The following is a 25,430-nucleotide window of genomic DNA, read 5'->3' on the forward strand; positions in this document are numbered from 1 at the left end:
ATCCAAACATTGATACCTAAATAAAAGTTACAAAATATGAATGATTAGCATTTACTCTGAAATGCACATACTTCTTGTCACACCATAGTTTGTTCCTAAAATTTTAGTCACTTAGGAATCTCTTGATTTTGTAATATACACTGAATGTTGCAAATCAACTTTCATTTTTTACACTTGCATCTTTACTGTAGAAAAATATCTCAGAATACTTCACATTGGCATAAAGAAAAGTGGACACTGAGCCAAAGGAGACTTTAGGAAAAGTGACCATATGATGGGTCAAAGATGTGGTTTTTAAGAAAGGTATTAAATGGAAAGAAAGAGGTATAGGGGTTCAGCGAGGAAACTCCATAATGTGGGACCTAAGCTACTGAAGCAGGGTGAATGAAGATTGGGATGCACAAAAGGTTGGAGTCAGTTAAAAGGAGAGTTTGGGTGGGAGGTTAACAGGTAAAGGAAGTTACAGAGATAGGCATGGGTGAAAGCGTGAATATAAACATGAGGCCTAGTGGTCAGTGGTGGTAAAAGGCAGACATTCATTTTTAAATCGCTGGCAGACAGATGCAGAATAATTCAGGGCAAGGTTAAATAGCTGAGAAAAGAGTATCAGAATGTTTTCCAAATACAGCCTTTGAAGGGGGCAATTACAATGAGCTGGAAGCTGACTGAGCAACTATAACTTGGGTGTGGCTCAAAAGGTGTCTAAAAGTAGAAAGTTATCTGCTGAAGCACACAGCACAACCACAGAACAGAGTGGGAAGTTCAGAATTTAGTGAAAGTAGGAATTCAGTGCAGAGGGGAAAGGAGGTGATTCTTTTTGCCTTTAATACTTTAACTGCCTTGTAAGCTTGAGGCAGTAAGTATTTAACATTTTGTTGTGTTTTAACAGTTAGTGCAAGTTAATGTGAAAAAAAATTCAAACAGAATAAAAAGTAATTATCTTTAATTCAATATAGATTAAGATACGGCACAGCGGAATGTGTGTCTACAGCAGATGTCTCTCCCTTGAATCTCTCCGTCTCAGAGTCATTCAGCTGGAGTGAGAGTTGGAGACACAAAAAAGAGGGGGAGTTTGCTCCAGAGCTTGGTCACACCTCATAGAGGGATGCAGGGTCTGAATGTGTTTGGTGTGGGAGTTGGTAAGGGAATGAGGATCCACAGAAACTGAACCTACCAAGAAGGCACAATATACTCGCTGCCTGTGAGGATAACGATAAACACTGTTGGGTGGACAGTCAGAATGCTTGGCACCTTGGAGCACGAGGCTGTCAAAAGGGAGGAGGATGGGAAGTGCAACATGGTAGTTTTACAGGTTTCAATAATTAGGGGAATAGATAGCATCCTTTGTAAGTAGGATCAAGAGTCTCACATGGTACGTTACCTACTTGGTGCCAGGGTGAGGGACATCTCAAGCCAGCTTGAAAGGATATTGGAGAGGAAAGGGCACGATCCAGTCACTGTAGTCCATGTTATGAGAAAAAACAAAGGAAAGAGTAGACAAGAGTTGCTGTTTGGGCAGTACCAGAAGCTAGCAGCTAAATTAAAGCCCTCAAGTGTTACTAACTCTGGATTAATATCCGATTGGTGTAGGGATGAGCAGATTAAGGTGGTGAACACGTGGCTGAAGGAATGCTGTGGGAAAAAGGAGATCCATTAGGGGACACGGGCATCAGTACTAGACAGGAAGGAACTGGGCTGGTGGGATAGCCTCACTTGAACTGGGCTAGGATCAGGATCTTAGCCAAAAGGATGAAAAGTGCAGTCACAAGGACCTTACACTCGTAAATGGGGCAGTGTGGAGCTTAGATGGCAAAGGTTAATAAGTAATATTTCTAAAATAAACAAAAGGGACAAGAGTAGACTAATAGTCAGAAATTGTCCCTTAGGCACTACAGGTAAAGGGAACACAAGAAATACGAGCAGAAGTAGACTATATGGTCCATTGAGCCTGCTCCACCATTCAATACAATCATGGCTGACCTTGGGCATCAATTCCACTTTCCTGCCCGCTCCCCATATCTCTTGATTCTCTGAGACAAAAAATCTATCTATCCCATTCAATGATGGAGCATCCACAACCCTCCGGAGTAGTGAATTCCAAAGATTCACAAACCTTTGAGTGAAGTAATTTCTCCTTATCTCAGTGCTGAATGATTGACCCCTTATCCCGAGACTGTGTCCCCGTGTTCTAGATTCCCTGACTAGTGGGAACAATCTCTCAGCTTCTACCCTATCAAGCCCTTTCAGAATCTTGTATGTCTCAATTAGATCGCCTCTCATTCTTCTAAACTTCAGAAAATATAGGCCCAATTTACTCAACTAAAAGATTTACAGCAATTAAATCAGGAGAGAGAAATAAGAAATTCGGAACGAAAAACCATTAGAGCAGAACGACAAGTTAGGGTGTATGGTCTAAATAAGTGTTCTTTAATACAAACGTATGAAGGATACAGAACAAATTGAATGAATTGCAGGTGCAAATTCAACTTGGAGGGTACAACATGGTAGCCGTTGATGAGACATGGTTACAATACAGTCAGGACTGGGAACTGAATATATCAGGATATAAAGTCTACAGGAAGGATAGGGAAACTGGTAGACAGTGGCCTTAGTGAATAAGGATGAAATCAGTTTAATGATATGAGAGGATATAATGGGAAGTAAGGAGACAGTGGAAATTATATTGGTAGAATTAAGAAATCGAAAAGGATGTAAAAGGATGTAGCAGGAGCTGTGTATAGGCCTCCTGCTAGCAGCAGTGGTGTGGAAGAATGTATAAATGCAGAGATTAGATAACCATGTAGCAAAATCAGAGTGGATTTAATAGGGGATTTTAACTTTCATATAGATTGAGATCAGCAGAACCAACAAGTGGGAAGGCCATATTAGATTTAGTAATGAGTCAGATTTAAATAACAGCCTAATGGTGTGTGAACATTTATCTAATAGCGATCATGATAAGATCGAGTTCAAAGTTGTGTTTGAAAGGGAAAAATGAAAAACAGCGACTAAGATGCTAGATTTCGGTGATGCTGACTTCAACGGGATGAAGCAGAGACTGTCCACAGTAAACTGGGCAAATCGGCTAATGGGTAAATAGACAGAAGATCACAGGGAGGGTTTAAAAAAGAATTTAAAGTGATATAGAAGCAGTTTATACCTCTAAGGGGCAAGAGCTCTACTTGCCAATAAAAAAGCCATGGGTGACAAAAGAGCTAAGGGACATCATAAAACTAAAAAAATGTACAAAATGTAAAGAAAAACAGATTTTGGAGACTGGGAGAGCTATAAAGAACAAAACATGACAAAACAGATAGTAAGAGCTACAAAAAGGGAGTATGAAAAGAGGCTTTCAAGGGATATCAAAGTCAACACTTTTTTTTAACAATTATATTGGTCAGGAGCAATGTTGGCCCCTTGAAAACTGATAATGGTGATATTGTAAATGAAAATAAGGAACAGGAGGATATGTTGCATAATTATTTTGTGTCAGCATTTAGAGTAAATGATAGGCTGCAGACTTCCCAAAGATACTAATACTGAATCAGGATGAGGACTCATCAAAATTAACGTTAGCAAAGTAACAGTAATGAAGAAACTAAAGAGTGACAAATTCCCAGGAACAGATAGTTTCCATGCCAGGGTTTTAAAGGAAATAGGTGAGACCACTGCAGATGCCTTAATTATAATCTTCCAAAGTTCTCTCAATTCAGGAACCATTCCATTATATTGGATCGGCAGTGGCAATGCTCAGTTTATGGAGGAGATTGGCATCGGACTGGGAGCAAATAGTTGCGTCATGCGTGAAGCAAAGCCTTCTGATGCTTTCTCTATTGAAGAAACTGAGATATGACCAATTGGGTATGTAAATATAGAGACACAACTACCTGTGACTGGCATCAAGATAACTTTTTTATTCTTTCATGGGATGTCAGCATCGCTGGCAAGGCCAACATTTGTTGCCCATCTCCAGTTACCCTTGAGAGGATGGTGGTGAGCCGCCTTCTTGAGTTGCTGCAGTCCATGTGGTGTAGGTACACCCATGGTGCTTTTAGGGAGGGAGTTCCAGGTTTTTGACCCAGCGATGGTGAAGGAATGGCGATATAGTTCCAAGTCAGGATGGTATGTGGTTTGGAGTGTAACTTGCAGGTGGTGGTGTTCCCATGCATCTGCTGCCCTTATCCTTCTAGGTGGGTTTTGAAGGTGCTGTATATGGTACACACTGCTGTCACTGTGTGCTGGTGCTAGAGGGAGTGAATGGTTATTGTGCTGTATGGAGTGCTAATCAAGGGGGCTACTTTGTCCTGGATGGCGTAGAGCTTTTTGAGTGTTGTTGGAGCTGCACTCATCCAGGCAAGTGGAGAGTATTTCATCACACTCCTGACTTGTGCCTTGTAAATGGTGGACAGGCTTTGGGGAGTCAGGAACGCCTAATGTGCCTAGCCTCCCTGGGTTGCTCCTCCTCTTGCAAATTTTTCTCTTAACAGCACAAGCGCAGGGGAATCCGTAATGAAAATGTTGTAGCCTGTACTTTTTGTCTGATGGTTCATAAACTTAAATCTCCACAGCAGCAGCAATTAACAAAATGGAACGAGTCCCCTGCCCCCAACCCCTTAAAAAACTCTTAATTTCAAACTTTGTTCAAGTAACTATCCTAAAGTTGTCCTTAACAATGCTTCTGCCTATCTGATACTGCCTAGTAGCCAGCAACACCTTGTTTTGTATAGATATTGATCTCTGGGGACGGGTCATGGAGGTAAAGAATGGCAATTGAAAATATAGACATCAGTAAAGCACTTTGGGGCCTCATGTGGCCGTGCAAGGCAGTATGTAAATCCAAGTCTTTCTTTTACTTTACATGCCAAATCTCTTGATTTTTTACAGTTTGTCTCTAGATTTATGAGACAGTGAGGTTGGCAACCCTCCATGTTCAACAGCAGGAACTCAAATGACCAATAAAAATGGTGGTTTACATCTCTACACTATAATTGCTCATTGATTAAAAAAGATGGAAACCAGACTTTTCTACATTTAGTCTGATTTCTCCATTATAATGCAACCATGCACCACACCAGATGAGACCCCCGTTAGTCTAATAGGAATTGTAGATCATTTCTTTAGTGTGGAGCATATTCATCCCGATACCAATGAGGTGCGCGCACGTACACATGGCTGTTGGATCCAATAATGTGTGGACAGCTAGTTCCCGATATGTACGCTCAAACAACAACTGATCGGTGTTTGGAATGGTAACATTTTCCAAAAGTTGCCATTATATCTGTAGCGTGTACTTACTTGTAAAGCTAGGGACCACGAGTTTCCCTCACACGAGGTGCTGCTTGTGTCGAAGTCTGACCGTGGGCTCGAGCGCGTGCCCTGGGTTTGAATGCAAACAGTTGGTGACGCAGGCGCCCACGCGCCGGCTTGGCTCGGCTCGGCACGGCGGTGATGCTGGCCCGCAGCAGGTATGGTTACCTCACCCGTTTTAGCTTGTTTGTTTTTTGCGGATATTTTCAATCAGTCTCCTATTTAGAATTGAGGGGCTGGCTGGGACCTGTTTGCCATTTGTTTCCGCAAATATTTAGCGCGCAGGAACAGATCTCTCCGCAACGCGTGAGCTTTCTTTGCTGAGGTGAAAGGGAATCCTCAACAGCAGAAGTTGAGCATGATTATCCGGCAAAAGATGCAAATTATTGAACCGGACCGTTAACAACGCCTGGCGGCATGAATGAACACTCGGTAAATAAATAATGGTGTAGAGTCCAAGAGGGAAGAAACATTGGTTAAGCCTTCCACATTTCTTTCTTTGCATTTCATGCATAGCTCTACCCCAGCAGGACACACCTTCAAGATGCAAGGAAAAATTTGAAAGTTTTACCAAATTTGCATCTTCCACGGACGGCAAACGTCAATTAACTTAGCTGCATGACTGATCGTCACTTACTGACAAGTTTGGCATGCGTTGAGGACTTTGTTACAATGTACATACTCTTTAAACTTTCAAAACATTAAGACAAACTTTTTCTGCCTCTGTAACCATGTATCATTATAATTTTGATCCCAACAGAAAAACCTCCCTGATGAAGATAGGTGGTGAGGACAGGTACCTAACTAACTCTGGCGGAGTCCACAAACCCGACCTCAGGTTCATTCTCAAACTTCCCGAGAGCAAGCATTTCCCAAAGGAATGCTCATTGAAGTTAATGGGGTTTAAGCTCTCCAAATAGTACAATGTGAAAAAAATGATCCCAAAGAAAAAAAAATAAACAAATACACTAACAAAATGCAGAAAGGGGACCTAAAATGTTTTTTAAAAGCAATTTATCCGCAAAACAATCTTGAATCAGCAGAACTCAGCTTCAGTAAATACCTTCAAAGATACCGAAAAGCCTATGAATATTTTTGGGACCTACTGTATGCTTTAAACGTTGCGAAGAGCGAAGCAATTGTCTTCGGCCCCTCTACAAACTCTGTTCCCTAGCCACCGAAACATGCTCCTCCCTGATCATTGTCTCAGGATGAATTTAAACGGGGGATCTGGCGAAACTTCCGGAGTTTACAGCATTTCTCCAGGGTTTCGGCTGATGATCTGCTGGTGTTACGGCGGCAAATCGGAACAGCCTCCCCCCTACCCGCCCGCAGAAATTCTACTCCAGGAAGTTCTGGATAATGCAAAATATTTAATGAAAAACGTGAAATTATATTTCTTATTTCTTCATGCATGAGAACTATTTGTTCTCGAACAAAGATCTCGAAGGTGTTTTTCCTTTGTGACTTGCTGCACTCCCAGGCATAATATTCAGCCATCTGACTAGGAGTTCACTGATCTCGGCTGTGACAGCAGTGCAAGTGTTACGCCTGGCCTTAGTACGCTTGGATTAAGGAAAGATAAATCAACAGGAATTCCCGCTGGTGATTGCTGTCCAATCACCTCTGCTGAAAAGTTTCCATGAATGGATATTGAAAATAGAACAGATTGGCTTTACTTTAGAGGTCCCTGTGATCAAATCGTTGAAGAGCATTCACCATCCTAATTCACGCATGAAGAATGGCTATTGGATGAAGTACCAGACTTACGTGGAATTGGACCAGTCGGTGTCTCCAGGAAAGGAAGGAAGGAAAGAAAATTGAGCAAAAAACTGAAAGTCTGAGACAAACTTCGTGTGAAGCAAGTAAGTAAAATTGTCACATAAATTGGCTAAAAGTTTTTTTTTCCAGTTTAGGTAACGTAAAATTGATGTCTGTATGTGTTTCCAGGTCACTCATCTTAAGCCTCCAAGGTGCATAATTACTGCCTTAAAAATCACTCATATGTTGTTCTAATTAATATAAATTTGGAATTGATGGGACAATTTTATTGTTTGCTCCTTATTTTTCCAAGCATTGGTTATGATTGCGATGCTGCCAGACCTGCTGAGTACTTTCAGTATTTTCTGTTTTTATTTCAGATTTCCAGCATCCGCAGTATTTTGCTTTTGTGCTAATGCACTTGACGTGTGATGTTCCACACTGAATAATTCAGAATGTTATTCTAACAGCAAACTAAGATCATCTACAGTCAGTTACCCCGCCAGACAAATGTTGTATTTAGCTAAGAATCAGCTTAAACTGGTGAGAAAACTTTACACGTGGCTGCTTCTGTGAGACGAGGAAAGTGGGAATACAATTCAGTGTCTTGCAGATAAAATGTAGGGTTTTAATTAGATCAACTCAGGAAGATGCGATATATAAGCAGCCTGATTGCTCTGTAGAAAAATCCTCGTAAATAACGATTGTTTTTCATAATGAATATCCTGGGAGTATTTGTACTTTCTCCTCCATGTGGATCACTATTGCTGAGCGCCGATTGTGATGGTATTTACTGTCAAATGACTCTACTAATGTATCCAATGCACCTGCCACTAGCATTAACGTTCCGATAGATAAATATTCTCAGCAAATGTTTACAGAAATCTTTTAACCAAACATTATTATTGATCAAATTAGTTCTTACGACTTAGGGAAAAAGAAAGATTTGCATTTTATTGTGTCTTTCACGATCTCCGGACGTCCCAAATTACGACAGCAATTATGTTCTTTTGAAGTGTAGTTACTGTTGTAATGTAGACGATTAAAGGTTGTGAATAATTGGAAATTAGTAAATTGAATTGAAAATTAGCTTGATTTTAGCAGACAGGAGATGGTGATAATTCTTATTTGTGAGAACTGACAAATGAGATCTGAATGTCTTCCGTGAAGCAATTGTCGCAGAAAGTGGTGAGATGTGCCTTGTGGTCACCCCACCAGACGAGCCCGGAGTCAGTTTAACTTATATAGTGGATGAGCTCCCAGTATTATCATGCGGTCGTTTCCTATATTACAGATGACTACATTTCAAAAGTACTTCATTGGTTGAAAAACTCTTCAGGACGTCTCGATATCACGACAGACGCTATATAAATAAGTGTCTTTTTTGCTTGTTGCTTCAGACATGTCTGCCATCACCCAAATGTCTTTGAATTTCACCATTATAACAGCCATAATATATACACGATAAGTACTTGTCCGTAATAAATTTCATCTGTTGCATCTATGCACAGGTTTCATCTAAAAATGTTTGTATGCTCCTGGTTACCGCCCGCTTCCACTGATTTAACTAATTGGCTCTGAGTTTCTGAGTCCAGTTCGTTGGTGCACAATAGAACAGCAGAGGTTCCAAGTCAATCCCTGGGACATTCCCTTAAGCACACTGTTTCCCTTGTATCAGCAGCCATATCAAGCAACTGTTGTTTTCCTTGTTTCAGCTCGTTCGTTGCCCACTTAATATGTTTTGGCTATGACGCAGCTCTGTGTGTTGTCAGGATCATTACTACAAATTCAAGCTAAGAGCTGCTTTTCATGGCATCTTGGATGCACAGGGTCTTGAAGCCATCATTCATTACATATGGTATTCAGGCTCTTGACCACATGGCCATTTCGAATTTGTCTTCATTTAGTTAAATTTCGCATTTATGTAAATTTCATTTTTCACGTCCTTATTTTGCCTTGACATTCTGCAGGAAACCTTCAAGTGTTTTGGCTACCATTTCATTTGAAATATTCTGTCAAAAAAACTTACTGAGTAATTTTTCCACATTCTAAGGACCTATTTCTGTTGCCTTGTGGGTGTTTTTAATGCATAGAGTAGCACCCAAACCTCTGTCCCCTTCTATATTATACCCTTCCATACTTTGTCTCCATTTATTAGGGTAAGCCACATTTCTGTTACTCCTGCTGTATGTAATTCTAAAACTGTCTCGAGTTCAGTCATTTTATCATAAATGTTTCTTATATTCATATATAAAAATAATGAAGATTTCTCACTCCTTATGTCTCTGGTGACTGCCTCTTGCTGGACGCTGGATTCAGTATTGCTCCCTAAATTGTGTTCATACACTTCCTTACCTAATACCGGATCCAGTTACCTCCCTCCACTTCCTCTTCCCTATCTATTTTAAATTATTTTCAATGCTGCCTCTAAGGCTTAATGAATGCCGTGTTTCTCAGTCTTTTAAGGTGAGGCTTGTCTTTTCCAAACCATTCCATTTTGTCCAGAAGAAGTCCCAGTTACTTACGAAAACACCATTACTGCTGTTACCCAAGTTTGCTAGCCGTTTGGTTGACCTGAAAATAACATTGGGAAAAACAGCATTTTAAGAGAAATCAAGTTCAATGATATAATGTCATTAGAGAAACTGGTTTGCCGAAGAAATAAAAACCACCTGGAAAGTTATTTAGTTAAAACCTGAAACATGCTTGAATTATCTATAAAGGTTTTTCTGCGACGTATCTGACGCTGACGTCAATTCTGACGTGAGCGAAGTACCTTAATGTGTTCCCAATGTTCATGCATCTACTCAAACCAGATTTGAGTCGTAGTCAGCTGAGGAAGGTGCATAATTTGGAACGCTTGGCTTGGGTAAACACTATTCTGTTGAGAAAACGGTACTTGTACAGTAACATTGCGGACGGATTTTGACGAAGGCGATCCCTTACTTACGGGGGTTGTCTTGAACGTGTGCGGGGTTATTAAGGTTTCCTTGTCTGCATCTGCAAACGACTTGGGATCTGTAATAAATACATCCGAAGATGAAAGCAATATCGAGGAAGGAATGAATGTATGGGCATCATTGAAAAAGCTAGACGTAATTCAGAATCGAATAGCTCCAGTCCGCCATTGGATTTCTTAAGGTTTTTAGATGTCGATTGATGTGGGATGCACGTAAGCAGGGAACGGAAGACAGCAACATCCAAAACCTTTATTTTAACGATAGGATATTGTTTCTGGATTTCTGTGGTAGTTGTGTGGATTTTACTGGAATACACTTAAATATTTTGAGAGGGGAAGATAACGCATGGGCAGAGGAACGCTACTTGCCAGGAAAAAGAATTGAAAGGTGAGTGTCTTGATTAGTTAATATAAAGTCGTATGTCAAGCTGTTTCCGGGCTCGAGGAAATCAAAAAACTTTGTGTTAAGCTCTGCTGACCGAAAACCTTTGCCACGGATTGCAAGTTTTAACTTTCCCTTTCAATTGGCCACGACAGTTCACTGATCCTTGGATGTAACACTACCCTGCGTCTGAAGAGAATGGTGCAATTTTCATTTCAAAAGACGTGGAAAAGCAGCCACAAATTCCAAGTAACTAATCACCGCCGATTAACGCACAATATAAATACATATTCCCTCGAGAACTTTCCACTTGCAAATGTCATGGTGTTATAACGAAAAATGCCGGTATACATCAGGAATATTTGTAACGCTCAAGGAAACAGTGTTTGATCTTGAAAGCCCTCATCGAGACTTGAGGATCAAAATGAATTTTTTATGGCGAAGTCAGAATGGATTTGTCAGGTGTACGATTTCAACTTCTATCTATATATAAATGTCGCATCTGTATTCAAGGGTTTCGCTTTCACTTTTTTCCTTAACCTTTTGCATTTTTCATTTCGCTTCCTCCCTGATAGTAGCTTAACGCTGGGTCTGTCGTACCTATCACTGGCGGATGCAGTAATATGCATATTTTAATACTATGGAAAGATCAGCGGACGATGTAATAAAGCATGCAATAATGTGTACGTTTATAGTATGAAATAAAAAGTGCCAGCCTTGCAGGAAATGCCTAATTATTAGATTGAAATAATTCTTCCTTCGTGGTGCAGATGTCTACAGCGGCGTTGATTGTCGGCCTCGCCTCGTCTTCAAACTGATAGCTATATAATGATGAGCTTTGTGGGTAATTGCTTTCGCACAGCATGAAACCTTAACTTAATGACCACATTTTTATGTGTAAATTCATTAGCATGTAGACGGTAGCTTTAAGAGCAAGTTTTCGCCTAGATTAACCGTCAATTCCTGAATTTCGCCTGTAGGTTTTTCAGAATCACCGATTTGTTACAGCACAGAAGGAAGACACTTGGTTAACGTTTCGGGTCAGTGACCCTTCTTCGGAACCCGAAGAAGGGTCACTGACCCGAAACGTTAACTCTGCTTCTCTTTCCACAGATGCTGCCAGACCTGCTGAGTGATTCCAGCATTTCTTGTTTTTGTTTCAGATTTCCAGCATCCGCAGTATTTTGCTTTTATTATAGGAAGACACTTGGCCCGTCGTGTCTGCGATGGCTCTCAGGAGCAGTTCATGTAGTACCATTTGCCTTCTCATCAAAGCCATGCATGTTCTTCCTTTTCAGTTAATATGCAATTCCTTTTTGAATGCCTGGGTTGAACTTGCCTCCACTACACTCTCAGGCAGTGCATTCTAGATCCTAACCACTTGCTGCGTGCAATTGTTTTCCCTCATGTTGCCATTGCTTCTTTTACCAATTACCTTAAATCTGTGCTATCTGGTGCTTGAACCTTCCATCAATGGGAACAGTTTCTCCCTAACTACTCTATCCAGACCCCCCATGATTTTGAATCTCTATCAATGCTCCTCTCAACCTCTTCTCCAAGGAAAACAATCCCAACTTCCCCAATCTGTCTACCTAACTGAAGTTCCTCATCCTTGGAACCATTCTCTTGAATCTTTTCTGCACTCTCTCTTATGCCTTCACATATTTCCTGAAGTGTGGTGCCCAGAGTTGAGGCCACACCATTGCTTTATACAAGTTTAACATAACTTCTTTGCTTTTGTACTCTATACCCCTATTAAAAAACGTCTAGGATAACGTATGTTTTATTAACTGCTGTCTCAACTTGTCCTGTCACCTTCAATGACTTACACACATGTACCCCCAGGTCCCTCTGCTCCTGCACCCCCTGTAGAATTGTACCCTTCATATTGTCTTTCTACATTCTTCCTACCAAAATGAATCACTTTACACTTCTCTGCATTAACTTTCATCTGCTACTTGTCCACCCATTCCACCAACCTGTCTTATGTCCTTTTGAAGTTCTACACTATCCTCCTCACTGTTCACAATGCTTCCAAGTTTTGTATCATCTGCAAATGTTGAAGTTGTGCCCTGTCCACCAAGATCTAGGTCATTAATATATGTCAGGGAAATTAAATACAGTCATATATTTATACAATGAAGCCATATTTTTAAAAATATTTGCAAAAATAAGTGATTGTCAATGCAATGGTTAACCCATTTTAAAAGATTGAACCTTGTATGTCATCTTCAAAAACAAACACACTTGATTTATATAGCACCTTTAATGTAGTGAAACATCCCAAGGCACATCACAGGAATGTTTTCAACAAAATTTGACACCACAGATATTGGGGCTGATGACCAAAAATTAGGTCAAAGAGGAAGGTTTTAAGGAGTGTCTTAGAGCAGGAATTAAGGTGAAGCAGTTTAGGGAGGCGATTCCAGAAATTGGGGCCTTAGGAGCTGAAGGTACAGCTGCCATTAGTGCAGTGATTTAAAATAAGGGATGCCCAAGAGGCCAGAATTGGAGGAGTGCAAATATCTGAGGACTGTACTGCTGGAGGAGGTTACAGAATTGGGCAGGGGTGAGGCCATGGAGGGACTTGAAAACTAAGATGAGAATTTTAAAATTGAGGCATTGCTTAACTGGAGCCAGTGTAGGTCAGTGAGCACACGGGTGATGGGTGAACGGGACTTGGGTGCAAGTTAGGACATGGGCAGCAGAGTTTGGATGACTTCAAGTTTATGGAGGGTAAAAAGTAGGAAGCAAGCCAGGAGTGCTTTGGAATAGTAAAGTCTAGAGGTAACCGTGACACGGATGAGTGTTTAGCAGCAGATGAGCTGAGGCAGGTGTAGAATCAGGAAATGTTACGGAGGTGGAAATAGTTGGTCTTCGTGATGGTGCAGATATGTGGTTGAAAGCTTATCTCTGGGTCAAGTGTGACACCAAGGTGTGAATGTTTTGGTTCAGCCTCAGACAGTTGCCAGGAAGATAGATGGAGTTGGTACTAGGGAAAGTAGTTTATGGCAGGGACCCAAGACAATGGCTTCAGTCTTCCCAATATTTAGTTGGAAGAAATTTCTGCTCATCCAGTACTGGATGTCGAACTAATAGTGTGATGATTTAGAAACCGTGGAGGAGTCAAGAGAGGTGAAGATGAAGTAGAGCTGGGTGTCGTCAGTGTAAATAAGGAAACTGTTTTTGGATGATGTCTTCGAGGGCCAAGCATAGATCTTGGGGGGGTGGGGGGGGGGGGGGGGGTTGGTGGTGGTGTGTCACCTGAGATACTGGTGTAGGAGTGGGAAGTAACGCCATTGCTGGTGATTCTCTGGCTATGACTCTATAGATAAGCATGGAACCAGACAAATGCGGTCCCACTCAGCTGGACAATGGTGGAGAGGCAATGGGGGAAAATGTGGTGGTCAACAGTGTTAAAGGCTGAAGACCACTCGAGAAGGATGAGGAAGGATAATGTACCTTTGTCACAGTTCCATAGGATGTCACTTGTGACTTTAAGAGCCCTTTTGGTTCTGTGGCAAGGATGGAAACTGACGAGAAGGATTCAAGAATGGAGTTTCGGGAAACGTGCATGGTTTTGGGAGGTAACAGTACATTCAAGGACTTTGGAGAGGAAAGGGAGATTGGAGATGTCGTAGTTTGCAAAGATGGTGGGGAGAGGGGTGATGGCAACAGAATTGAAGAAAATGGGTGTACCTGAGGAGAGAGAACTAGTAACAATATCAGCTAACTTCGGAGCCGGGAAGGGAAGTTGGGTGGTCAGCAGTTTAGTAGGAATTAGGGATGAGGAAGCAGGGGATGAGTCTCATGGACAAGATTAGATTAGATTAGATTAGAGATACAGCACTGAAACAGGCCCTTCGGCCCACCGAGTCTGTGCCGACCATCAACCACCCATTTATACTAATCCTACACTAATCCCATATTCCTACCACATCCCCACCTGTCCCTATATTTTCCCTACCACCTACCTATACTAGTGACAATTTATAATGGTCAATTTACCTACCAACCTGCAAGTCTTTTGGCTTGTGGGAGGAAACCGGAGCACCCGGAGAAAACCTACGCAGACACAGGGAGAACTTGCAAACTCCACACAGGCAGTACCCAGAATCAAATCCGGGTCCCTGGAGCTGTGAGGCTGCGGTGCTAACCACTGCGCCACTGTGCTGCAGATGAGCCTGGAGAGGGCATAAGGGGAGTTAGGAGAGAAAATGGAGAAAGATGTGAATTCAGGGCTAGGGCAGGAGATAACCTTAGAGGCCTGGAGGGTTTGAGAATTGGAGGGAAGTGGCAGAGGCAGCTGATCAAATGGTCTCAATCTTAGTGACAAAGGTGAGTGTTGAGGCAACAGGGAGAGGGAATTAAGAAGACGTTTATGGTAGTGCAGTAGTGAAATGAAGGTGGCGTTGTCTTTGCATTCCAGAATGATCCGGGAATAATTAGTAGTTTTGGCAGATGAGAGTAGGACCCAATAGTTTTTTGTGATCCAGCCAGATCTGGGGCTGAATGGCTATCATATCTGTTCAAATCTGTGTCCCTTGGACTTGAGGGTGATGAGGGCTCTGTCAGGGGGATGCCAGGGTGAAAGAGAGTAATGATTTCAAGGAGACTAGAGCATCCAAGGTTTAGACGTGTAGTTGAGCAGATGGGGAGCTCCAGAAATGAGTTGGTGAATGGAGGGCCAAAAGCTAGACAGAGTGGGAATTTTGAAAGAGATTGGCAAGATTAGCCCCTGCCAGGCATGCTGGGTGGGAAGGTTGCCAAGGAAAGTAGGATGGGCAGTTTGGATTGCTGCTCATAATGAGGCAGCAACAAGTGCCTTGATGGGCTCCTTGGAGAATGCCAAGAGTTACTAAGGGAAATTGTAGGCTTATCTAAAAGAGAGTCAAGCTTGGATGGTGACAGGAGAGTCGAAAGATTGAGGAGTGCTGAAGGGTTCAGGGGAGGAATTTGGAAGGCAGAGTACCCAATAGGGGAGAAATGAAAGGAGATATGATGACTGGGATATAGAGAAAATAATTTTTTTCCAAAAAAAAATAAGTGGAAATAGAAGCCACCGGCTCGGTCTGCATCAGCAGCCAACATGCACATGTGAATGGACACAGGGAAAATTCAAGTTACATGGGCCTTGTTATGTAGCAATTATTAGGATGCATATATCCTGGCAGTAAACAGGCAATAAAGAGGAGACAATTGAAGGGAGTTCAGAATTATAGTCAGAGGTCCCGTTGTGGGATAAAGTTGACAACAGTAGGGTGGAGTCAACATGAAGCATCGTCAAACTGTCGTCCAAGTCTGGAGACAGAGTGAATCCAGAAGCTATTTGGAGGGTAGGCATTGGAGGGCACACTGATGGAGGTTATTTACATTGGAATACCAGATGTGCAGAATCGGTTGTGGAGCAGAAAAAAAACTTGGCAAAGTTGGAGGTCACCACTAAGATCGACAAACAGTGGAGAAATGTACTTCGCTCAGGAGCATGAAATTCTAGCCAGGAACTTGACTAGCTGAAGTTGAAAAAACAGAACTAGATGGCCATTCACAGGTTCAGCAGCTAAGAGTGGAGGTGGGGGGAAAAGGCTGATTAGAGTTACTTTAAAATTTAATCAACTGAACAGCGTCTAAACACAGTAGCTGAGTTTTGCGGTGTAGTCCAGCACAAGCATAGTTTTGATGTCAAGCGAAGCCAAATTTAGGAAACGTCCAATTTAGGAAGGTAAAGTAAAGAACAGGCATGTTCGGGGGATGGCAGTTGCTGGTTAAACTAGCACTTGTAGTTAGAACTAACGTGCACTCATTATTAGAGTCAGAGGAACTTACAGTAGAAGAGAGGAGACTGGGTAGAAAGGGCAAAGAATGGCGCAAATGGTCAAAGATAAAGGTGCACATTAAAAAGCTCCGTAGGAAGCTGACCACCCAACAGTCATCTTAAAATCACGGATAGTGTCCATTGTAAATTTCCGGTTAATAACTTTCCACCCTTGATAGGCTAATTGTAACAAAGTAAAATCGTGACATTGAATTATTTTCCTGATTCCAAATATAATATTGCAGAATTATACATCACCTTGGGTATCTCCTATCGAAATCCATACCATCATTAAAAGGATGATAGGCACGTGCAAGAAAATAGAATGTGCGAAAATGACAGTTTAAATTTACTGTTGAACCGCATTAATGAGGTGGATGATTATCCGATTAAACGCCATCAATTCAGGAGCCAAGCTTTTGAAAGTGAAATGTCAGTGAAACAAACAAAACAGAAATTTTATAATCCATTTCAAACGATCTGTAGGTGGCAGTGCAGATAGAAGAACACGTTTCTGACAGCATGAACGATTTGTGCTGGTTTTGAAATGCCATAAACCTTAGGATAGATCACGACAAAGAATATTGTCAAGTGCATTTAACACTTTACATCTTGTTACATAAGATATTATTGCATATGTTAATGCTATAATTTGAGCATGTAAGTGAAACCTTCTTAAGATTTCACATCAAAAATACTGCACTCCGTTTTGAATACGTCCTAGAACCTAAAATAAACGTTACAGCAAATATATGGAAATGCTTCTGAATTTCGAGGTAATAGTTATTATACCATACCTATGGTTGGCAAATACATGACCTAAAAACATTGTTCTGCATTTGTCTTTTCTTACAATTGTTGCCACATTTTCGTTTGATTTGTAATATAACACCCAAACGGGACTAGCAGAGTTCAGTTATGTTTATTTACAGTTCCTATTTTGTAGTTGTGAATAACCTTTTGCTTTCAATACAGGAACAAAGACACTTGTAATCGAAATACTTTTTAATGAAACTGTGAGTGTGACCCTTTTTCTCCGTAGTTAATGACCTGCGGCCAAAATAGTGGAATCAAACGAATTTACATCAGAGACGTGATCTTGGGTGCCTCCAAGAAACCTGGTGACAGGGTTTAGTGTGAAAGAATGAGTTGGTGATGCAGAGGTTATGATAGGTACACAACTCAAGCAGTCTCTGTCCATTCTCATTCATCCTTCCAATGCCATAGCGCCCAAGGCAGGAAGGCCATGAGTCATGGTCGGCCCCAACCCTGGCATTAAAGTCCCCCAGCAGGAATAGATGTTCGGTGTTGGGGATGCTACTAATGATATTATGGAGTTCCTCGTAGAACTGGTCTTTAGCTTCAGGTGAGGAGCAGAGTGTTGGAGCATAGATGCTGAGTAGGTGTACTAGACCAGAGGCGGTGAACAGTTGGATGGACAGTATGCGTTCTGAGCCATTTGAGGGTGGCTCTATCATGCTGAGCAAAGAGTTTCTGATGGCACCAGCTGGACCTCATTGCCACAAGGCGTGCCTCTTTAAACAGTGTTCAAATCACACGCAGCTTCCACAGTGCGGACTGCGACACCGACCACTCCCTGGTGTGCAAGGTTAGCCTCAAGCCAAAGAAGCTGCATCACTCCAAGCAGAAGAGCCGCCTGCGCATCAACACTAGCAGAATTTCTCATCCACAGCTGTTACGCAAGTTTCTAAATTCACTTGAAAAAGCCCTCCAAAACACTCTCACAGGGGATGCAGGGACCAAGTGGGCCCACATCAGAGACGCCATCTATGACTCAGCAATGACCAGCTATGGCAATTGTGTGAAGCGGAATGCAGACTGGTTTCAATCTCACTTTGAAGAGCTGGAACCTGTCATAGCCGCTAAGCGCATTGCACTGCTGAACTACAAGAAAGCCCCCAGCGAGTTAACATCTGTAGCACTTAAAGCTGCCAGAGGTGCTGCACAAGGAACAGCCAGGCGCTGCGCAAATGTCTACTGGCAACACCAATGCAGTCATATTCAGCTGGCCTCTGACACAGGAGATATCAGAGGGATGTAAGATGGCATTAAGAGAGCTTTTGGGCCAACCGTCAAGAAGGTTGCCCCCCTCAAATCTAAATCAGGGGACACAATCACTGACCAACGCAAGCAAATGGACTGCTGGGTGGAACACTACCTAGAACTGTACTCCAGGAAAAATGTTGTCACTGAGACCGCCCTCAATGCAACCCTGTCTCTGCCAGTCATGGATGAGCTGGACGTACAGCCAACAAAATCGGAACTCCGTGATGCCATTGATTCTGTAGCCAGCGGAAAAGCCCCTGGAAAGGACGGCATTACCCCTGAAATCATCAAGAGTGCCAAGTCTGCTATATTTTCAGCTCTGCACGAACTGCTTTGCCTGTGCTGGGATGAGGGAGCAGTACCACAGGACATGCGCGATGCCAATATCATCACCCTCTATAAGAACAAGGGTGACCGCGGTGACTGCAACAACTACCGTGGAATCTCCCTGCTCAGCATAGTGGTGAAAGTCTTCGCTCGATTCGCTTTAAACAGGCTCCAGAAGCTGGCTGAGCGTGTCTACCCTGAGGCACAGTGTGGCTTTCGAGCAGAGAGATCCACCATTGACATGCTGTTCTCCCTTCGCCAGCTACAGGAGAAATGCCGTGAACAACAGATGCCCCTCTACGTTGCTTTCATTGATCTCACCAAAGCCTTTGACCTCGTCAGCAGAAGTGGTCTCTTCAGACTACGAGAAAAGATTGGATGCCCACCAAAGCTACTAAGTATCATTACCTCATTCCATGACAATATGAAAGGCACAATTCAGCATAGCGGCACCTCATCAGACCCCTTTCCAATCCTGAGTGGCGTGAAACAGGGCTGTGTTCTTGCACCTACACTGTTTGGGATCATCTTCTCCCTGCTGCTCTCACATGCATTCAAGTCTTCAGAAGAAGGAATTTTCCTCCACACAAGATCAGGTGGCAGGTTGTTCAACCTTGCCCGTCTAAAAGCGAAGACCAAAGTAAGGAAAGTCCTCATCAGGGAACTCCTCTTTGCTGACGATGCTGAATTAACATCTCACACTGAAGAGTGTCTGCAGAGACTCATCGACAGGTTTGCGGCTGCCTGCAATGAATTTGGCCTAACCATCAGCCTCAAGAAAACGAACATCATGGGACAGGACGTCAGAAATGCCCCATCCATAAATGTCGGCGACTACACTCTGGAAGTGGTTCAAGAGTTCACCTACCTAGGCTCAACTATCACCAGTAACCTGTCTCTCGATGCAGAATTAAACAAGTGCATGGGAAAGGCTTCCTCTGCTATGTCCAGACTGGTCAAGAGAGTGTGGTAAAATGGCGAACTGACACAGAGCATAAAAGTCCAAGTGTATCAAGCCTGTGTCCTCAGTACCTTGCTCTATGGCAGCGAGGCCTGGACAACGTAGGTTAGCCAAGAGTGACGTCTCAATTCATTCCATCTTCGCTGCCTCCGGAGAATCCTTGGCATCAGGTGGCAGGACCGTATCTCCAACAGAGAAGTCCTCGAGGTGGCCAACATCCCCAGTATATACACCCTACTTAGCCAGCGGCGCCTGAGATGGCTTGGCCATGTGAGCCGCATGGAAAATGGCAGGATCCCCAAGGACGCATTGTACAGCGAGCTTGTCACTGGTACCAGACCGACCGGCCGTCCATGGCTCCGCTTTAAAGGCGTCTGCAAACGTGACATGAAGTCCTGTGACATTGATCACAAGTCGTGGGAGTCAGTTGCCAGTGATCGCCAGAGCTGGCGGGAAACCATAAAGGCGGGGCTAAAGCGTGGCGAGTCGAAGAGACTTAGTAGTTGGCAGGAAAAAGACAGAAGCGCAAGGAGAGAGCCAACTGTGTAACAGCCCTGAAAACCAATTTTATCTGCAGCACCTGTGGAAGAGTCTGTCACTCTAGAATTGGCCTTTATAGCCACTCCAGGCGCTGCTGCACAAACCACTGACCACCTCCAGGCTCTCATTGTCCATTGTCTCTCGAGACAAGGAGGCCAAAGAAGAAGAAGACATCAGAGAATTTCTGAAAATACAGTTTTGTTAGTGGACTTCTGATCATAGACGAACACGGGCATTTTCTTGGGTATTACGAATGGAAAGTAAACCCTAATGGTACAGATATTTAAGTTACGGAAGAGGTCCCCATAAGCAATTTTGTCGCCATACCTATAATGTGTGCACAAAGCAGAAGTTTTTTTATTTTATCGGCACTAAGATGTAGATGCACTCTTCAAACGGACTGGTAATGGGCGAGGTACTAAATGAGTACTTTGCATCAGTATTCACCAAAGAGAAGGACTTGGTGGATGATGAGTCTAGGGAAAGGAGTGTAGATAGTCTGGGTCATGTCGTTATCAAAAAGGAGGAGGTGTTGGGCATCTTGCAAAGCATTAAGGTAGATAAATCCCCAGGGCCTGATGGGATCTACCCCAGAATACTGAGGGAGGCAAGGGAAGAAATTGATGTGGCCTTGCCAGAAATCTTTGTATCCTCATTGGCAACAGTAGAGGTCCCAGAGGACTGGAGAATAGCCAGTGTTGTTCCTTTGTTTAAGAAGGGTAGCAAGGATAATCCAGGAAATTATAGGCCAGTGAGCTTTACATCAGTGGTAGGGAAATTATTAGAGAGGATTCTTCGGGACAGGATTTACTCCCATTTGGAAACAAACGAACTTATTAGCGAGAGGCAGCATGGTTTTGCGAAGGGGAGGTCGTGTCTCACTAACTTAGAACATAGAACATAGAACAGTACAGCACAGTACAGGCCCTTCGGCCCACGATGTTGCACCGAACCTTTAACCTACTCTAATATCAAACTAACTACCTACCCTTCATTCTACTATCATCCATGTACTTATCCAAGAGTTGCTTAAATGTCTCTAATGTATCTGCTTCTACTATCACCGCTGGCAGCGCATTCCACGCGCCCACCACTCTCTGTGTAAAGAACCTACCTCTGACATCTCCCCGAAACCTTCCTCCAATCACCTTAAAATTATGCCCCCTGGTGATAGCCCTTTCCACCCTGGGAAAAAGTCTCTGGCTATCCAATCTATCTATGCCTCTCATCATCTTGTACTCCTCTATCAAGTCACCTCTCATCCTTCTTCGCTCCAATGAGAAAAGCCCTAGCGCCCTCAATCTTTCTTCGTAAGACATGCCCTCCAGTCCAGGCAGCATCCTGGTAAATCTCCTCTGCACCCTCTCTAAAGCTTCCACATCCTTCCTATAATGAGGCCACCAGAACTGAACACAATATTCCAAGTGTGATCGAACCAGGGCCTTATAGAGCTGCAGCATAACCTCGCGGCTCTTAAACTCAATCCCCCTGTTAATGAAAGCCAACATACCATACGCCTTCTTAACAACCCTATCAACTTGGGTGGCAACTTTGAGCGATCTATGGACATGGACCCCAAGATCCCTCAGTTCCTCCACACTACCAAGAATCCTGTCTTTAAGCCTGTATTCTGCATTCAAATTCAACCTTCCAAAATTAATCACTTCACACTTTTCCAGGTTGAACTCCATATGCCACTTCTCAGCCCAGCTCTGCATCCTGTCAATGTCCCGTTGCATCCTACAACAGCCTTCCACACTATCCACAACTCCAACAACCTTCGTGTCATTGGCAAACTTGCTAACCCAGCCTTCCACTTCCTCATCCAAGTCATTTATAAAAATCACAAAGAGCAGAGGTCACAGAACAGATCCCTGCGGAACACCACTGGTCACCGTGCTCCATGCTGAATACTTTCCATCTACTACCACCCTCTGTCTTCTATGGGCCAGCCAATTCTGTATCCAGACAGCCAACTTTCCCTGTATCCCATGCCTCCTCAGTTTCTGAATGAGCCTACCATGGGGAACCTTATCAAACGCCTTGCTAAAATCCATATACACCACATCCACTGCTCTTCCTTCATCAATGTGTTTTGTCACATCTTCAAAGAATTCAATAAGGCTTGTGAGGCATGACCTGCCCCTCACAAAGGCATGCTGACTGTCTCTAATCAAACCATGCTTTTCCAAATAATCATAAATCCAGTCTCTCAGAATCCTCTCCAATAATTTGCCCACTACCGACATAAGACTGACTGGTCTATAATTCCCAGAGTTATCCCTATTCCCTTTCTTGAACAAGGGAACAACATTTGCCACCCTCCAATCATCCGGTACTACTCCAGTGGACAGTGAGGACACAAAGATCAACGCCAAAGGCGCAGAAATTTCTTCCCTTGCTTCCCATAATATCCTTGGGTATATCCCATCTGGCCCTGGGGACTTATCTGTCCTCATATCATTCAAAATTTCCAGCACATCCTCTCTCTTAACCTCAACCTGTTCGAGCATATCAGCCTGTTCCACGCTGTCCTCACAAACGACCAGGTCCCTCTCACAGTGAATACTGAAGCAAAGTATTCATTTAGGACCTCCCCTACCTCCTCCGACTCCAGGCACAAGTTCCCTCCACTATCCCTGATCGGCCCTACCCTCACCCTGGCCATCCTCTTGTTCCTCACGTAAGTGTAGAACGCCTTGGGATTTTCCTTAATCCTACCCACCAAGACTTTTTCATGTCCCCTTCTAGCTCTCCTAAGTCCATTCTTCAGTTCCTTCCTGGCTACCTTGTAACCTTCTAGAGCCCTGTCTGATCCTTGCTTCCTCAACCTTAAGTAAGCTTCCTTCTTCCTCTTGACTAGCTTTTCCACATCTCTAGTCATCCAAGGTTCCTTCACCCTACCATCCCTTCCTTGCCTCATTGGGACAAACCTATCCAGCAGTCGCAGCAAGTGCTCCCTAAACAACCTCCACATTTCTGTCGTGCATTTCCCTGAGAACATCTGTTCCCAGTTTATGCTCCCCAGTTCCTGCCTAATAGCATTGTAATTCCCCCTCCCCCAATTAAATATTTTCCCATCCCGTCTGCTCCTGTCCCTCTCCATGACTATAGTAAAGGTCAGGGAGTTGTGATCACTATCACCGAAATGCTCTCCCACCGAGAGATCTGCCACCTGGCCTGGTTCGTTGCCAAGCACCATGTCCAACATAGCCTCCCCTCTCGTCGGCCTATCTACTTATTGAGTCAGGAAACCTTCCTGGACACACCTGACAAAAACTGCTCCATCCAAACTATTTGCACTAAGGAGGTTCCAATCAATATTAGGGAAGTTGAAGTCACCCATGACCACAACCGTGTTACTTCTGCACCTTTCCAAAATCTGCCTCCCAATCTGTTCCTCCGTGTCTTTGTTGCTATTGGGGGGTCTATAGAAAACTCCCAACAAAGTGACTGCTCCTTTCCTGTTTCTGACTTCCACCCATAATGACTAGTCGACAAACCCTCCTCGACGACCTCCCTTTCTGCAGCTGTGATACTATCCCTGATTAGCAATGCCACTCCCCCACCTCGTTTACCTCCCTCCCTATTCCTTTTGGAACATCTAAACCCCGGAACATCCAACATCCATTCCTGCCCCTGTGATATCCAAGTCTCCGTAATGGCCACAACATCAGATGCTGCCAGACCTGCTGAGTGATTCCAGCATTTCTTGTTTTTATTTCAGATTTCCAGCATCTGCAGTATTTTGCTTTTATTATCGTAGCTCCAAGTACTGATCCATGCTCTAAGTTCATCACCCTTATTTCTGACACTTCTTGATTGAGTTTTTTGAGGAAGTGATGAAGATGATTGATGAAGGAAGGGCAGTGGATGTTGTCTATGTGGACTTCAGTAAAGCCTTTGACAAGGTCCCTCATGGCAGACTGGTACAAAAGGTGAAGTCACATGGGATCAGAAGTGTGCTAGCAAGATGGATACAGAACTAGCTCAGTCATGGAAGACAGAGGGTAGCAGTGGAAGGGTGCTTTTCTGAGTGGAGGGATGTGACTAGAGGTGTTCCGCAGGGATCAGTGCTGGGACCTTTGCTGATTGTAATATATGTAAATGATTTGGAGGAAAATGTAGCTGGTCTGATTAGTAAGTTTGCGGACGACACAAAGGTTGGTGGAGTTGCGGATAGTGATGAGGATTGTCAGAGGATACAGCAGGATATAGATCGGTTGGAGACTTGGGCGGAGAAATGGCAGATGGAGTTTAATCCAGACAAATGTGAGGTAATGCATTTTGGAAGATCTAATACAGGTGGGAAGTATACAGTAAATGGCAGAACCCTTCGGAGTATTGACAGGCAGAGAGATCTGGGCATACAGGTCCACAGGTCACTGAAAGTGGCAACGCAGGTGGATAAGGTAGTCATGAAGGCATAGGCATGCTTGCCTTCATCGGTCGGGGCATGGAGTATAAAAGTTGCAAATCATGCTGCAGCTGTACAGAACATTAGTTAGGCCACACTTAGAATATTGCGTGCAATTCTGGTCGCCACATTACCAGAAGGACGTGGAGAGGGTACAGAAGAGGTTTATCAGGATGTTGCCTGGTCTGGAGGGCATTAGCTATGAGGAGAGGTTGGATAAATTTGGATTGTTTTCACTGGAACGACGGAGGTGGAGGGGCGACATGATAGAGGTTTACAAAGTTATGAGTGGCATGGACAGAGTGAATAGTCAGAAGCTTTTTCCCAGGGTGGAAGAGCCAGTTACTAGGGGACATAGGTTTAAGGTGCGAGGGGCAAAGTTTAGAGGGGATGTGCGAGGCAAGTTCTTTACACAGAGGGTGGTGAGTGCCTGGAACTTGCTACCGGGGGAGGTGGTGGAAGCAGGTACGATAGCGACGTTTAAGAGGCATCTTGACAAATAAATGAATCGGATGGGAATAGAGGGATACGGTCCCCAGAAGTGCAGAAGGTTTTAGTTTAGACAGGCATCAAGATCGGCGCAGGCTTGGAGGGCCGAATGGCCTGTTCCTGTGCTGTACTGTTCTTTGTTCTTTGTACATTTCATTAAATATCAGTTTACTTCCATGTTTTATTGTTGAGATAATAACTTCAATGCAACAGAATATAAACTGTCTAGGAGTCTATTTTCCTCTTTTAACCTTCCCGCTGCCTGGATGTATGGCCGAAGACCAGAGAAGCTTAGCAGAATTAAAAAGCAAATTTAACTCCTGTACGTTTGGCCTGTTGCCCGGGAAGTGCTGTGCAAAGATTGGTCCATTTTAACAGCAGGGCTTCATTAACACATATGTGGTG

General features: G+C 43.4%; 1 protein-coding gene across 1 annotated transcript in view; it reads left to right on the forward strand.

Moving 5' to 3' along the window:
* Window positions 1-9,862: 9,862 nt before the first annotated feature.
* Window positions 9,863-25,430, forward strand: part of LOC137375034 (neuroligin-1-like) — a 280,017-nt gene continuing 264,449 nt past the window's right edge. Inside the window, exon 1 of the mRNA XM_068041657.1 lies at window positions 9,863-10,415. The gene's annotated coding sequence lies outside the window, so the exon portion shown is untranslated. The remainder of the gene's footprint in view (window positions 10,416-25,430) is intronic.

This window comes from Heterodontus francisci, chromosome 11, assembly GCF_036365525.1.
Source record: "Heterodontus francisci isolate sHetFra1 chromosome 11, sHetFra1.hap1, whole genome shotgun sequence".
Taxonomy (NCBI): Eukaryota; Metazoa; Chordata; class Chondrichthyes; order Heterodontiformes; family Heterodontidae; genus Heterodontus; species Heterodontus francisci.